The 13,264-nt window shown below is 28.0% G+C and overlaps 1 pseudogene; it reads left to right on the top strand.

Moving 5' to 3' along the window:
- Positions 1 to 11,927: 11,927 nt before the first annotated feature.
- Positions 11,928 to 12,702, top strand: LOC125605247 (annotated as a pseudogene).
- The last annotated feature ends 562 nt before the right edge of the window (positions 12,703 to 13,264 follow it).

Here is a 13,264-nt window from a genome sequence, read left to right as displayed (position 1 = left end):
GAGTATCGTTCAAAAATTTTAATCAATTAATTTAGTACAACTTCATATACTCCCTATATCAGTGAACTAACCACTACAAAATCGCTATTCTCTAGAGAAACGGAGACAACAAAGGTTCCAAACCTCCTTTATCATCATCATATATTAGTGAAGCAGACAACTATGCATTAAAACAATATTGTTATATTTTTTAAATTTTTCTCAAAATCTATGTATTTACCCTTACGAAAATATTGAGTTTTATGTTAAATGCTCTATAAACTGAAGCTTATACTTTTTATTGTTGTGTTAAATTTTCTAATGACAGTTTAAATTTCTATTAATGAATGTTAAACTCTCTTCCATTATATATGAGATCATTCTAATTTTTTATCAATTAATTTAGTAAAACTTCATAATACTCTCTAAATCAGTAAAAATAACCATTATAAAATCGCTATTATCTTAGGAAACAAAGATAAAAAAGGTTCCAAACCTCTTTAAACATCATCATATGTTAGCATAGGATGAACTATCCTTAAAAAAATATTGTCGTATTTTTTAAATTTTTATCCACATCTATGTATCGGTATGAATATATTGAGTTTTACGTTAAACGCTTTATATAATGAAGCTTACACTTTTTAGTGTTGTTTTAAAATTTCTAACCATATTCTACATTTGCATTAATGTATTTGAAACTCTCTTTCATGGTACATGGACATCTTTCTAATTTTGTATCAATTAATCTAGTAAAACTTCATATATTCCCTAAATTAATGGATTAACCATTAAAAATCGCTATTTTTTAAAGAAACATAGACAACAAAGATTTCAAGCCTCTTTGACCATCATAATATGTTAGTTTATGATGAAACTATGCATTAAATGATATTGTTATATTTTTTGTTTTTTTTTTCAAAATTTATGTATAAACCCATAGGAAATATTTAGTTTTACGTTAAACGTTCTATATACTGAAATCTAAATTTTTAATGTTGTTTTAAATTTTTTAACTACATTTTACATTTGTATTAATGCATGTTTAGCTCTCTCTCATGGTATATGAGAATCGTTATAATTTTTTAATCAAACAATTTAGTAAAACTTCGAAATACTCTTTAAATTGGTGGAATAACCACTATAAAGTCACTATTTTCTTCAAAAACGGAGACAACAAAGACTCCAAACCTCTTTGAACATCATCATATGTTAGTGCAGAATGAAACTATGCAATAAAACAATATTTTCATATTTTTTGAATTTTTTTCAAAATCTATGTGTTAACCCTTACGAAAACATTGAGTTTTACGATAAACGCTCTAAAAACTGAAGCTTATACTTTTTATTGTGGGGTTAAATTTTCTAATGACATTTTAAATTTGTATTGATGTATGTTAAACTCTCTTTCATAGTTCATGAGCATCGTTCAAATTTTTAATCAATTAATTTAGTAGAACTTCATATATTCCATAAATCAGTGAACTAACCATTTCAAAATCACTATTCTCTAGAGAAACGGACACAACAAAGGTTCCTAACCTCTTTGACCATCATCATATTTTAATGTAGCAGACAACTATGTATTAAAATAATATTGTTATATTTTTGAATTTTTCTCAAAATCTATGTGTTTACCCTTACGAAAATATTGTGTTTTACATTAAACGATCTATAAATTGAAGCTTATATTTTTTTATTGTTGTGTTAAATTTTCAAATGATGTTTTAAATTTTTATTAATGTATGTTAAACTCTCTTCCATGATATATGGGATCATTGTAATTTTTTATCAATTAATTTAGTAAAACTTCATAATCTTTATATACTGAAGCATATAATCTTTGGTGTTGTTTTAAAATTTATAACCACGTTCTATATTTGTATTAATTTATGCTAAACTTTCTTTCAGGGTACATAAGCATCCTTCAATTTTTTTGATAAATTAATTTTAGTAAAACTTTATATACTCCCTAAATTAGTGGACTAACCATTACAAAATCGTTATTGTCTAAAGAAATGGAGATAACAAAGGTTTCAAACCTCTTTGATCAACATCATATATTAGTACATGAGGAAACTATGCATTAAAGCAATATTATATTTTTGAATTTTTTAAAGAAATCTATGTGTTAAGCCCTACGTAAACATTGAGTTTTTGGTAAATGCTTTATATATTGAAGCCTATAATATTTAGTGTTGTTTTTAAATTTCTAACTACATTCTAAATTTGTATAAATTTATGCTAATCTCTTTCATGATACATGAGTATCGTTCAAATTTTTAAATCAATTAATATAGTAAAACTTCATATACTCCCTTAATCAGTGGACTAACCACTACAAAATCGCTATTCTCTAGAGAAACAAAGACAAAAAAGTTCTAAACTTCTTTGGCCATCATCGTATATTAGTGCAGGAGCAACTATGCATTAAAACAATATTGTTATATTTTTTGAATTTTTTTTTCAAAATCTATATGTTAACCCCTACGAATACATTGAATTTCTGGTAAATGCTTCATATGCCGAAGCCTATAGCCTTTACTGTTGTTTTAAAATTTCTAACCACATTCTATATTTGTATTAAATTTATGCTAAGTTCTTTTTGATGGCACATAAGCATCGTTCAAAATGTTTAATCAATTAATTTAGTAAAACTTCATATACTCCCTAAATCAGTGAACTAACCACTACAAAATTGTTATTCTCTAGGGAGATGGAGACAAAAAGGTTCCAAACCTCTTCGACCATCATCATATATTAGTGCAGCAGACAACTATGCATTAAAACAATATTTTTATATTTTTTTAATTTTTCTCAAAATCTATGTGTTTACCACTACGAAAATAATGAGTTTTACGTTAAACGCTCTACATACTGAATCTTATACTTTTTATTGTTGTGTTAAATTTTCTAATGACATTTTAAATTTGTATTAATGAATGTTAACTCTCTTCCATGATATATGGGATCATTCTAATTTTTTATCAATTAATTTAATAAAACTTCATAATACTCTCTAAATTAGTAAAATAACCATTATAAAATCGCTATTATCTTGGGAGACAAAGGCAAAAAAGATTTCAAACCACTTTAAACATCATCATATGTTAGCGTATGATGAACTATCCTTTAAAAAATATTGTCATATTTTTTGAATTTTTATCCAAATCTATGTATCGCTATGAATATATTGAGTTTTACATTACACGCTATATATAATGAAGCTTATACTTTTTAGTATTGTTTTAAAATTTCTAACCACATTCTTCATTTGTATTAATATACTTTAAACACTCTTTATGGTACATGGGCATCTATCTAATTTTTTATCAATTAATCTTGTAAAACTTTATATAATTCCCAAATTAGTGGACTAACTAGTATTAAATCACTATTTTTTTCTAAAGAAACATAGAGACCAAAGATTTCAAGCCTCTTTGACCATCATAATTTGATATTTTAGGAAGAAACTACGCATTAAAAAGATATTGTTATATATATATATATTTTAAATCCATGTATAAACCCATACGAAATATTTAGTTTTACGTTAAATGCTCTATATACTGAAATCTAAACTTTTAAGTGTTGTTTTAAAATTTCTAACCACATTCTACATTAGTATTAATTTATGCTAAACTTTATTTCAGGGTACATGAGCATTGTTCAATTTCTTTTATAAATTAATTTAGTAAAATTTCATATACTCCTTAAATTTGTGGACTAACCATTACAAAATCACTATTTTCTAGAGAAATGGAGATAACAAAGGTTCAAAACTTCTTTGATCATCATCATATATAAGTACATGATGCAACTATGCATTAACGCAGTATTGTTATATTTTTTGAATTTTTTTGACTTTTTCTCCAAATCTATGTGTTAACCCTAACAAAAATATTGAGTTTTTGGTAAGTGATTTATATATTGAAACCTATAATCTTTAGTGTTGCTATAAAATTTCCAACCACATTCTCAATTTTTATTAATTTATGCTAAACTCTCTTTCATGGTACATGAGAATTGTTCAAATTTTTTTAGTCAATTAATTTAGTAAAACTTCATATACTCCCTAAATCAGTAGAATAATCACTATAAAATCGCTATTTTCTAGAGAAACGGAGACAACAAAGGTTCAAAACCTCTTTGACAATCATCATATATTAGTACAGGAGGCAACTATGCATTAAAATAATATTGTTATATTTTTTGATTTTTTTTCTCAAAATCTATGTGTTTACCCCTACGAAAATATTGAGTTTTACGTTAAACGCTCTATATACTGAATCTTATACTTTTATTGTTGTGTTAAATTTTCTAATGACATTTTAAATTTGTATTAATGTATGTTCAACTCTCTTTCATGATATATGAGATCATTCTAATTTTTTTATCAATTAATTTAGTAAAACTTCATAATACTCCATAAATCAGTAAAATAACCATTGTAAAATCACTATTATCTTGGGAAAGAGAGACAAAAAAAAGAATCTAAACCTCTTTGAACATTATCATATGTTAGTGTAGGATGACTATCCTTAAAAAAAATATTGTCATATTTTTTGAATTTTTGTCCAAATCTATGTATCACTATGAATACATTGAGTTTTTGGTAAATGCTTTATATACTGAAGTCTATAATCATTAGTGTTATTATAAAAATTTTTAACCACATTCTAAATTTGTATTAATTTATGCTAAACTCTCTTTCATGGTACATAAGCATCGTTCAAAGTTTTTAGTAAATTAATTTAGTAAAACTTCATATACTCCCTAAATCAGTGGACTAACCACTATAAAATCGCTATTCTCTAGAAAAAAGGAGACAACAAAGGTCCCAAACCTCTTTGACCATTATCATATATTAGTGCAGCAGACAAATATGCATTAAAAAAATATTGTTATATTTTTTGAATTTTTCTCAAAATCTATGTGTTTACCCCTACGAAAAATATTGAGTTTTTCTAATACTAAAGCTTATACTTTTTATTGTTGTGATAAATTTTCTAATGACATTTTAAATCTATATTAATGTATGTTAAACAATCTTTCATGATATGGGATTATTCTAATTTTTTATCAATTAATTTAGTAAAATTTCATAATACTCCCTAAATCAGTGGAATAACCATTATAAAATCGCTATTATCTTGGGATACAGAGACAAAAAAAAGGTTTCAAACTTCTTTGACCATTGTTACTGCAAGATGCAACTATGCGTTAAAACAATATTGTTATATTTGTTTAAAATTTTCTCATAATCTATCTGTCAACCCCTACAAAAATATTGAGTTTTTGGTAAATGCTTTATATACGGAAGCCTATAATCTTTAGTGTTGTTTTCAAATTTCTAACCACATTCTAAATTTGTATTAATTTATGCTAAATTATCTTTCATGGCACATGAGCATCGTTCAAACTTTTTGATCAATTAATTTAGTAAAACTTCATATACTTCCTAAATCAATGGACTAACCACTACAAAATCGCTATTCTCTAGAGAAACGGAGACAACAAATGTGTCAAACCTCTTTGATCATCATCATATATTAGTGAAGGAGGCAAATATGCATTAAAATAATATTGTTGTATTTTTTGAGTTTTTTCTCAAAATCTATGTGCTTACTTACCTTTACGAAAATTTTGAGTTTTACGTTAAACGCTCTATAAACTGAAGCTTATACTTTTTACTGTTGTGCTAAATTTTCTAATGCATTTTAAATTTGTATTAATGTATGTTAAACTCTCTTTCGTGATATATGGGATCATTCTAATTTTTGTAAAACTTCATAATACTCTCTAAATCAGTAAAATAACCATTATAAAATCGCTATTATCTTGGGAAACAGAGACAAAAAAGGTTTCAAACCTCTTTTAACATCATCATATGTTAGTGTAGGATGAAGTATCCTTGAAAATAATATTGTCATATTTTTGAATTTTTATCCAAATCTATGTATCGCTATGAATATATTGAGTTTTACGTTAAACGCTCTATATAATGAAGCTATACTTTTAGTGTTGTTTTAAAATTTCTGACCACATTCTACATTTGTATTAATGTATTTTAAACTCTCTTTCATGGTACATGGACATCTTTCTAATTTTTTTATCAATTAATCTAGTAAAACTTCATATAATCCCTAAATAAGTGGATTAACCATTATAAAATCGCTATTTTCTAAAGATATGTAGAAAACAAAGATTTCAAGCCTCTTTGACCATCATAATATGTTAGTTTAGGATGAAACTATGTATTAAAACGATATTGCTATATTTTTGATTTTTTTCAAAATCAATGTATAAACCAATACGAAATATTTAGTTTTATGTTAAACGCTCTATATACTGAAATCAAAATTTTTAGTGTTGTTTTAAAATTTATAACTACATTCCACATTTGTATTAATGTATAGTTCTCTTTCATGGTATATGAGAATCATTATAATTTTTTAATCAAATAATTTAGTAAAACTTCAAAATAATCCCTAACTTTTTGAAATAACCACTATAAAGTAACCATTTTCTTCAAAAACAGAGACAACAAAGACTCCAAACCTCTTTGAACATCATCATATGTTAGTGCAGAATATAACTATGCGTTGAAACAATACTGTCATATTATTTAGGAAATTTTCTCAAAATCTATATGTTAAACCTTACGAAAAATTCTGAGCTTTTGGTAAATGCTTTACATACTGAAGCATATAATCTTTAGTGTTGTTTTAAAATTGTAGCCACATTCTACATTTGTATTAATGTATGCTAAACTTTCTTTCAAAGTACATGAGCATCGTTCAATTTTTTTAATAAATTAATTTAATAAAACTTCATATTCTCCGTAAATTAGTGGACTAACCATTAAAAAATTGCTATTGTCTAGAGAAATGGAGATAAAAAAGGTTCCAAACCTTTTTGATCATCATCATATATTAGTACATTAGGCAACTATGCATTAAAGTAATATTGTTATATTTTGATTTTTTTTTTTTAAATCTATGTGTTAACCCTTAAGAAAACGTTGAGTTTTTGGTAAATGTTTTATATACTGAAGCCTATAATCCTTAGTATTGTTTTAAAATTTCTAACCACATTCTAAATTTGTATTAATTTATGCTAAACTCTCTTTCATGGTACATGAGTATCGTTCAAATTTTTTAATCAATTAATTTATTTAAACTTCATATACTCCATAAATCAGTGGACTAACCACTGTAAAATCGCTATTCTCCAGAGAAACATAGACAAAAAGGTTTCAAACCTCTTTGACCATCATCGTATATTAATACAGGAGGCAACTATACATTAAACAATATTGTTATATTTTTTGATTTTTTTTTGAAAATCTATGTGTTAACCCCTACGAATACATTGAATTTTTGGTAAATGCTTCATATGCAAAGCCTATAATCTTTAGTGTAGTTTTAAAATTTAAAGCCACATTCTATATTTGTATTAATTTATTCTAAGTTCTCTTTGATGATACATGAGCATCGTTGAAAATGTTTAATCAATTATTTTAGTAGAACTTCATATACTCCCTAAATTAGTGAACTAATCACTACAAAATCGCTATTCTCTAGAGAGACGGAGATAACAAAGGTTCCAAACCTCTTTGACCATCATCATATATTAGTGCAGCAGACAACTACTCATTAAAACAATATTGTTATATTTTTTGAATTTTTCTCAAAAATCTATATGTTTACCCTTACAAAAATATTGAGTTTTACGTTAAACGCTCTATATACTGAAGCTTATACTTTTTATTGTTGTGTTAAATTTTTTAATGACATTTTAAATTTGTATTAATGTATCTTAAACTCTCTTTCATGATATATGGGATCATTCTAAGTTTTTATAAATTAATTTAGTAAAACGTCATAATACTCCCTAAATCAGTAAAATAACCATTATAAAATCGCTATTATCTTGGGAAACAGAGACAAAAAAAGTTACAAATCTCTTTGAACATCATCAGCTGTTAGTGTAGGCTGAACTATCCATAATAAAAATATTGTCATATTGTTTTAAATTTTTATCCAAATCTATGTATTGCTATGAATATATTGAGTTTTATGTTAAACGCTCTATATAATGAAGCTTATCCTTTTTAGTGTTGTTTTAAAATTTCTAACCACATTCTAAATTTTTTATTAATGTACTTTAAACACTCTTTATGGTACATGGGCGTCTTTCTAATTTTATATCAATTAATTTAGTAAAAGTTTATATAATCCCTAAATTAGTAGACTAACCAGTATAAAATCTTAATTTTCTAAAAAAAACATAAATAACAAAGATTTCAAGCCTCTTTGACCATCATAATATGTTAGTTTAGGATGAAACTATGCATTAAAACGATATTGTTATATTTTTGATTTTTTTTAAAATCCATGTATAAACCCATACGAAATATTTAGTTTTACGTTAAACGTTGTATATACTGAAATCTATACTTTTAGTGTTGCTTTAAAATTTCTAACTACATTCTCCATTTGTATTAACGTATGTTTAGCTCTATTTCATGGTATATTGGAATCATTATAATTTTTTAATCAAATAATTTAGTTAAACTTTGAAATACTCCCAAAATTAGTGGAATAACCATTATAAAGTCACTATTTTCTTCAAAAACGGAGACAACAAAGGCTACAAACCTCTTTGAACATCACATATGTTAGTACAGAATGCAGCTATGCATAAAAAAAATATTGTCGTATATTTTGAAATTTTCTCAAAATATATGTATCAACAACCCCAACGAAAATATTGAGTTTTTGGTAAATGCTTTATATACTAAAACATAAATGTGTTGTTTTAAAATTTATAACCACATTCTACATTTGTATTAATGTATGCTAAACTTTCTTTCAGAGTACAAGAGCATCGTTCAATTCTTTTATAAATTAATTTAGTAAAACTTCATATACTCCCTAAATTAGTGGACTAACCATTACAAAATTGCTATTATCTAGAGAAATGGAGATAACAAAAGTTTCAAACTTCTTTGATCATCATCATATATTAATATATGAGGCAACTATGCATTAAAAAAATATTGTTATATTTTTGATTTTTTTAAAAAATCTATGTGTTAACCCCTACGAATATATTGAATTTTTTGTAAATGCATCATACGCCGAAGCCTATAATATTTAGTGTTGTTTTAAAATTTATAACCACATTTAATATTTGTATTAATTTATGCTAAGTTCTCTTTGATGGTACATGAGCATCGTTCAAAATGTTTAATCAGTTAGTTTAGTAGAACTTCATATACTCTCTAAATCAGTGAACTAACCACTACAAAATCGCTATTCTCTAGAGAGACAGAAATAACAAATGTTTCAAACCTCTTTGACCATCATCATATATTAGTGCAGTAGACAACTATGCATTAAAACAATATTTCTATATTTTTTGAATTTTTTTCAAAATCTATGTGTTTATCCTTACGAAAATATTGAGTTTTATGTTAAACGCTCTATATACTGAAACTTATACTTTTTATTGTTGTGTTATTTTAATTATTTTTATTATATTTCGTATCTGAAGGGTTTTATTACTTTATTGCTTATGTTTCGTCGTATCTTTACTTCATAAATGATTGTATATTATTTTTTGCTTACTCTTATAACTCTTATCGTCTCTCTTACACTACCTATAGGAAAATATACTAAAATATAAACAAGTTTAGAAAAAAATAGGATTAATTTCTATACTTTTATTTTACAATATTTACCATTGTTTCTATGCAATGTACCTTTATAATATATATTAATTCAAATTAATAATCTCTTTAAATCTACTCATTCCGCACAGGGCGCGGATTATCACCTAGTATGTTAGTACATGAGGCCACTATGCATTAAAACAATATTGTTATATTTTAAATTTTTCTCAAAATCTATGTGTTTAACCCATACGAGAACATTGAGTTTTTGGTAAGTACTTTATATACTGAAGCCAATAATCTTAGTGTTGCTATAAATTTTCTATCCACATTCTAAATTTTTATTAATTTATGCTAAACTCTCTTTCATGGTACATGAGCATCGTTCAAATTTTTTAGTCAATTAATTTAGTAAAACTTCATATACTTCCTAAATCAGTGGAATAACCACTATAAAATCACTATTTCTAGAGAAACAGGACAACAAAGGTTAAAACATCTTTGACAATCATCATATATTAGTGCAGGAGGCAACTATGCATTAAAACAATATTGTTATATTTTTTAATTTTTCTCAAAATTTATGTGTTTACCCCTACGAAAATATTTAGTTTTACATTAAACGCTCTATATACTGAAGCTTATACTTTTATTGTTGTGTTAAATTTTCTAATGACATTTTCAATTTGTATTAATGTATGTTAAACTCTCTTCATGATATATGAGATCATTCTATTTTTTATCAATTAATTAGTAAAACTTCATAATACTCCATAAATCAATAAAATAACCATTGTAAAATCACTATTATCTTGGGAAAGAGAGACAAACAAATTGTTCAAAACCTCTTTGAACATCATCATATGTTAGTGTAGGATGAACTATCCATAAAAAAATATTGTCATATTTTTTGAATTTTGTCCCAAATCTATGTATCACTATGAAATATTGAGTGTTACGTTAAACGCTCTATATAATGAAGCTTATACTTTTTAGTGTGTTTTGAAATTTCTACCCAATCTACATTTGTATTAATGTATTTTACACTATTTTTCATGGTACATAAACATCTTCCTAATTTTTTATCAATTAATCTTGTAAAACTTCATATAATCCCTAAATTAGTAGACTAACCATTATAAAATCACTATTTCTAAAAAAACATAGACAACAAAGATTTCAAGCCTCTTTGACCATCATCTACTTTATTAAAACAGAAGTACACTTAGAGAATAACCCTAAAAATTCAACAATATTTACAGTCAAATGCCATTGAGAATTAAATTAGTCTTACCTTAAAAATGATTGTTTTTTTCCACATATTCATTGTTTTCTTAAAATAACTGAGACAAACTACAAAAAAAGAAAACATATTATTAATAACTCAAACAACTACATATTATTAATTCTCCTGAAATATCGCCACCGTAACATCATTTAGTTAAATAAATAACCAAAAATCGAAAATTTATATCCGCGCTGGCGTGCAGGTCAGGTCTAGTAATATGTTAGTTTAGGAGATTGGTAGAGACCTCCTGGTGATTGCAACTAGGCTAGATGGTCGGAAAAGGGAGGAGATTAATGTCTGGGATGACCCATGGCTCTCACAGTGACAAACAGTTCAGACCAATGGGCCCGGCCCAGAGGCTCTTCAATCGCTAAAGGTCTCGGACCTGCTCCTGCCAGAGACAAAGGAATGGGGACTTAGCAAAAATCAGCTTACTCTACTTTCCATAAGGACCAAATCCCAGGGATTCAACCTAGCAGGATGAAAGCAGCAGATGAACCATATCGCTGAAAAATACTACGGGAGAGTATTCAACTAGATCAGGTTACCTGATTCAATTGGAAGCTCGCACCGCTGAAGCTCCCACAAATCAAGTTGCTGCTCCTGATGGCTAGCGAATGTCTGGAATGTACAAAACATTGGAGATAGTCAAAGTTTTTATTGGAGATTCCCTACACGATGCTCTCAAACAATCCTAGTAGTTTCCCACTGATACTCTGAATTGTTCATCTTTATGCACAGCGCCAGCTTTCCAGAAAAGAAAAGAGTGAACCTTTTTCCAATACTTCTTTTGAAGCCTCTCAACGCACCAAGCTAGTGAGTACGATATCCTTCTTTTTTCCAAACAATGTAAAAGATTATGTGATTAAAAAAAGTGGGGATATTAGTTTGACATGATTTTTGGATTTATCTTTTCTGTTTCTTTGCCTTACACAAATGTTATGAATTTTTGTCTAACTTGGTTAGGACATGGTCGTTCAAATGAATCAAGCAGAGGAGCGAAGCAAATCACTATCATTTCACAACACTGAAACTTCTCTGAAGCATGAGGTAAGGTGTACGTTTTTTTATTCTTTTTACTAGGTTTTCACGTTCTTGTTTCGTGGATTAGGGCTCAATCACCTTGTTCACAGGTTGATCAGCTGGGACAAGATTAGATAGATCAGTTTAAGGTTCGCTGTGCATTTATAGAGAAGGCGCTAGGTTATGGAACAGCTCTTCCTTACATTGCTGACTGAAACAAACGACATTCCCATGACCCTGGTCTGTCAACTTTCATTTTCAAAAACTGTACAGAAACGAGTTCCGTGGAAACTAAAGAAACCTTACTGTTTTTACTTTCTGTTCAGCAATGCTACTTACTGAGATCAAATAAATGCGCTTCTTGAGATGGAAGTTGACATTGGAGCACTATCTTCTTTCATTATATCGAAAAGCCTTTGACCAACAAATAACCCCAAATTCAGAGAGAAGAGCCGAGTCTCCTTCTGTACTCAACCCCTACAAAGGCGTCTAGATTTGTGAAGAACCTTGTCCCAACAGATCCTCTTTTGATGATGGCAGAGACAGAGTGGACCCTGTTTTCACCGTTAGCCCTCCCAGCGTTCAACATTTGAGAGTATAAAAGCTTCTCAGGAAGATTCTGGAGTAAAGCTATCCGCTCATGCCACTCCAACCGATGCACGTGCACAATGGAGAGAATCTAATCAGTCTAGCTGAACTTATCTGGCACCGCGAATCTCAGATAATATTATGATTCAGAGGTGACACAAAACAAGTGCGTCTGAAGGGAATGGGCAAGTGTAAAATCACAGACTTTTATCTCCAAAACTAGCCTTGTCATCGCTTGCATTTTCTCCCTGACCAGTACGCTATAATCGAGCCATGGATTGGGAAACAGCTCCTCTTTTGGATAACTCATTCATTTGTAGAAGGCGAGAAGGACTTCAGTGAAATGCAAGAGCAACATAGTTGAAGTGCTTTGCATTCACAGAGACTCCAAAAAGGCCAATGCGCTAGTCGAGCTCTTCTGCTTACTTTAAGTGCGTCGCTTTGAGATTAACATGATGAATGATGAGGGTATAGAAGGTGATAGGGGATCTTGAAATTTTTAAAATACTTGCAGGACATTATCAGTAGATTGGAGGAAGTGGATCCAAGTAAGTTTGAAACATGAGGAGAAGCTGGCCTTCTGGTAAATGTGCACAATGCACTTGGTGATGCATGAAACTCTTTCTTTGAACCAATCAATCTCGGGTTTTTTTCGGCGCTTAGCAATTATATCAACGTTATAGGCTTATTTAGCTTATGGGACTCCA

Source organism: Brassica napus, unplaced genomic scaffold (genome assembly GCF_020379485.1).
Source record: "Brassica napus cultivar Da-Ae unplaced genomic scaffold, Da-Ae ScsIHWf_732;HRSCAF=1062, whole genome shotgun sequence".
NCBI lineage: Eukaryota > Viridiplantae > Streptophyta > Magnoliopsida > Brassicales > Brassicaceae > Brassica > Brassica napus.
Note: the sequence above shows the minus strand (reverse complement) of the source record. Positions and strands in the feature narration are given on the sequence as shown.